General features: G+C 32.1%; 1 pseudogene; it reads left to right on the plus strand.

Annotated features, from left to right (window-relative positions):
* The first annotated feature begins 3,977 nt into the window (after nucleotides 1-3,977).
* On the plus strand, nucleotides 3,978-4,096 carry LOC112480243 (annotated as a pseudogene).
* The last annotated feature ends 939 nt before the right edge of the window (nucleotides 4,097-5,035 follow it).

The following is a 5,035-nucleotide window of genomic DNA, read 5'->3' on the forward strand; positions in this document are numbered from 1 at the left end:
CCTCTGAATCCTCTCCCCACTTCACTTACCTCCCTAGCCCCCAAATCAGGCAACCATCAAAATGCTCTCTGTATCTATGAACTTGTTTCTGTTTGATTTTTTTAACCTGTTCCCTAGATTCTACATATAAGTGAAACCATTAACCTCCTAGTGTGGGGAGAAGAAATACCCACCATTTAAACATGTGTAAAATTCTTCGACACATGGTTCTGTTTGATTACACTTCTGGATTTGGGAAGCCGTTCACTTTTAGCACATCTGTACAACTCAAAGTATGTCATTGGCATCGTATAAAATGAGATAAAAAAAATTCTACCAGATATGGAGAAACTATCCTATCCTATCCATGGTCATTTCTGCCAAATACTCATAAAGAAGTGAGCATGCATTTTGCTATCAAGCTCTGGATTGATTTCTCTATTACCTCCAGTTTCTAGGAGGCAGAACTATGTCAGGGTTAGGAGCACAAGATTCTGAATCACTAACTTTCTTAATTCTGTGACAGGTTTCTTGTCTTTTATCTCAAAATGGTTAAAGATTACATAATAATAATACTGATAACATTTACTGATTATTTATCAGACATTATTTTAAGCTCTGTTTATTTAAACATTTTTAAACTTTAAAATAATCATTTTATTTAACCCTCCTATCTGTTTGAACAGTTGGGTATTGTTATTATCCCATTTTAGGGAAGAAGAAAATCAGTATAGAGATGTCTTGTTCCTTGCCAAGACCATACAAGCAAGAAAAGTCAAATTCAGGACATTGAATGAAGCAACTTTCTTCCAGGGCCCATTCTTTTAAAGAATTCTGGAATCATCTGCACAAAACTTTTTTTTTTATTATTTGGTAGCTTATTTTGTGCTTATGATCATATTTTTAAAAAGCCCTTTTTTACTTTCATGCTTTTTATTTTTTCTTTCATATATGATGCTTATCCAGGTGTTCCATATAATTATCATATTGATTTAAAACAATCTGAGGTCAGACATTTGTTTCTTTTTTCTTCGCCCTTTCTAATCCTTCTTCTCTTCTTCCTCTTCTTCCTTAAGATTTTTTTTTCATAAAACTATAGTTCAGAATTGAATCACATTTTTTATCTCTTTAATATACCCTTCTTTAATTTCAAATATTTGGTAAATAAGGGTCTCGCTAATGAGATATAACTTTTTAATCAATCATTACATATCGTAAGTATTTATGAGTAGGTAGAAATTCTTGCCACTGAATAAAAATAAAGTGCTGTATTATACTAGAAAACAAACAAAGAAACCAAAAATTAAAGATCCAAAACCAAAATAAAAAGCAAAAGAGTGTTTTCCAACTCTGATGTGATATATAGCATGCCAGTTGTCAATAGAATTTTTTCTTATTTGTATCTCAAACTTGAAAGAGTTATCACAATTATCACTTAAATCACGACTTATTTAACATATCCATCATAATGTTTCATTGTTCTGGCTTCATTACAAAAAAACTTAATAATGGACTTTCAAGGTAATTTTCTCACATTTAAGTGCATAAACTTTAAAGACTTTATTTTTAAATAAAACTATTTCAAAAATATACTATAAAATCTATTTAGAAAAAGGAGATACTTATTGAATCTGGATCTTTTCCTAGTAATCCAGGTTCATCAATATTAACAAAAAATATTCAGTGAGGTTTAGGAATGATTGTTAAGTGTTCGTTAAAGGACCCAGTGCTTCTGTATATATTTATTTTTCTTTATATTTTTCATAAATATTTGCTAAATACTTACTGTGTGGAAGATACTATCTATCCTAAGTACAATAAAGATGAAAAGAGGTACAAGCTAATGGAAAAATGATCGTGTGTATATTTTTAAGTCTTCCATCAGAATATTTTAATATTTCAATTCTTTGCACAAAGTACATAAATGAAAAAATGTACTGCATGTCTTCTGTAGGGCTTTAGCAAGTCATATGACCTCTATGGAACTTAGTTTCTTCACCTATAAGAGTATGCATTGGACCCAATCAATGTCTCCCCAAAATAACCCAGACCCATGTGAGAACAACATCCAGTGTTTCTGCTTCTTTTCTTTTCATTTATTAGCAAAGTTTTGGATTCAGCTTATTTATTTCTATTTCTTCTACACTTCTGCTGTCCACAATAAAAGTTTTAAGTATTGCTTTGATTTTTTATCGAGGTATAATTGACATATACCATTATATTAGTTTTAGGTACAACATAATGATTCGATATTTGTATATAGTGAAATGATGACCACAATAAGTCTAGTTAGCATCTGTGACCATACATTGCGATGAACACTTTTAAGATTTTTTCTTAGCAACTTTCAAATATAAAATACAGTATATGTAATTATAATCATTATACTGTACATTTTATCCCCATGATTTGTTTTATAACTGGACATTTGTACCTTTGATCCCTTTAGCTCATTTTGCACCTTCCCCCCTCCACCATCCCCTGCCTCTGGCAACCACCTATCTGTTGTTTGTATCTATGAGCTCTTCTGTTTGTTTGTTTGTTTTGGATTCCACATGTAAGTGAGATCATAGGGTATTTGTCTTTTTCTGTCTGACTTATTTCACTTAGCATAATGCCTTCAACATCCATGTATGTTGTTGCAAACACAAGATTTCCTTTTTTTTTTTATTGCTTAAGAATATTCCATTGTAGAGACTATCTCCCTCTTATCTGTTGTTTTTGTTATCTGCGGTTTCAGTTATTCGTGATCAACTGTGGTCAACAGTGGTCCATAAATATAAAATGGAAAAATCCAGAAATAAACAATTCGTATGTGTTAAATTGCATGGTGTTCTGAGTAATGGGATAAAATCTCACACTGTCTTGCTCCGTGTCGCCTGAGACATGAATCATCCCTTTGTTCAGTGTATCTATGCTGTGTGCTCTAGCCACCCATTAGTCACTTAGTAGCCTTCCTGGTTATCAGGGCAACTGTCATGATGTCGCAGTGCTTGTGTTCAAGTAACTCTTATTTTACTTAATAATGGCCGCAAAGCACAAGAGTAGTGATCTTAGCAATTTAGGCATACCAAAGAGAAGCCATAAGGTGTTTCGTTCACGTGAGAAGGTAAAAGTTCTCAACTTAATAAGTAAAAAAAGAAGAATTATGTGCTGAGGTGGTTTAACTCTACACTAAGAATGAATCTTCTATGTATGAAACTGTGAAGAACAAAATGAATTTTGTGCTAGTTTTGCTGTCGCACCTCAAACCGCAAAAGTTACAGCCACAGCGTTTAGTTAAGATGGACAAGGCATTAAAATTGTGGGTGGAAGACATGATAGAGCTCGATAGTATCTACACTTTCAGGCACCCACTGGGGGTCTTGGAATGTGTCCTCACGGATAAGGGGATGACTACTTAGCTTGCTTCCATGTCTTGGTAGTATAAAAAAATGCTGTAGTGAACATAGAATGCATGTATCTTTTCGAGTTAGTGTTTTTGTTTCCTTTGAATAAATATCCAGAATGAGAGTTGCTGGATCATATGGTAATTCTATTTTTAATTTTCTGAGGAACCTCGTACTCCTTTCCATAGTAGCTGCCTCAATTTACATTCCCGCCAACAATGTACAAGGGGTTCTCTTTTCTCTACATCCATTCCAACACTTCTTTCTTTTTTAAAAATATTTTTATAATAAACATTGTAACAGGTATAAGGTGATAGCAGTAGAATTTTTAGATATTTCGCTTGATTTTTAGTGCAAAAAATCCAGGTTGTTTCTAATGTCTCCTTCATTTTATAACATTCCAAAATTCATGATTTTATATCTGTATTTATACATCTATACTTGTGTCATCTGATAGATTATATTTTATTATAAACATTTAATAGCTTGCAGAAATAACGCATGAGAAAAATAGAAGTTTCTTTCAGTAGAGAATTATAAGTGAAATAAAATCTCCTGGGTGTTAAAAAAAAAAAAAGTTGTAATTGACTTAATTTTAAAAGCTTTCAGGTCTATGGCTTTGCCACCCTGAATGAGCCCTATTCCGTCTGATCTCAGAAGCTAAGCAGGGTTGGGCCTGGTTAGTACTTGGATGGGAGACCACCTAGGAAGACTAGGTACTGTAGGTGTAAAAAATAAAAAACAAGGGATTGTAAGATGATAAGGTCCCTGCAATTTGTGCAAGGCAACCAAAGGTAGCCACGCATAAAATAAATAAATAAATAAGTAAGTAAGTAAATAAATGCAAGCCTTCAGGAATAAGCTTTTAGATTTTAATTTGTTTTTAAAGATAATATTTTATAACTATCTCATAAGTTTTTTGGTGGGTGAAGATAATATCAAGAAATAAACTATATAATTGTCATGCACAGTAAAAAATCACATGATATAGGACTAGAAAACATTATGCCTATATATATTTTTGAGATATGGGAATATTGGATAAAAAGACTAACTTTTAGCCTTTTTGAACTTGAACTAAAGTGTTTGCACACCTACACACACACAAAAAAATACAAACTACAGTAGAATCTCTAAATTTAGTGAAATTGTTAATAGAAATCAGTACATGTACATGAGAAAGTATATGTAAAAATCTGACAATTAAAAAAATTACATTAGCAACAGAATAGAGCATTTTTCCCTTTAAGATATTTATTTAAATCATTATCCTTAAACTTACTAGAGTTATTATTGATATTGATATCTGCTTCTTATACATTGTCTTCATGGTAGCGTTTATTTCAAGTATTTGTTTCTGTTTTTTTAATTCTCTCTCTGAAATATTTAGGCCTCTTTTTCTTATTAAATGCATGGCGTATCTTTGTATTTATGTTAACACTTCCTCTGGGAACATAAAAAATGCATTGAAACCTTCTTAAATGCTCACAGTATTCTTGAAGGGCATTGCCATGATATATTTGAGCTTGGGAAAATAAACCCAACAGAATTTAAATGATAATTGTGATTTCTAGTGACTCTGATGAGCAACAAGATTGTTTTTCTCCTTTAGGACCCAATGCAGGATGCGATTTTATGGAGCAGTGATAATCCTTTTTAATTTAGTT

This window comes from Pteropus alecto, unplaced genomic scaffold (genome assembly GCF_000325575.1).
Source record: "Pteropus alecto unplaced genomic scaffold, ASM32557v1 scaffold73, whole genome shotgun sequence".
In the NCBI taxonomy this organism is placed as follows: Eukaryota; Metazoa; Chordata; class Mammalia; order Chiroptera; family Pteropodidae; genus Pteropus; species Pteropus alecto.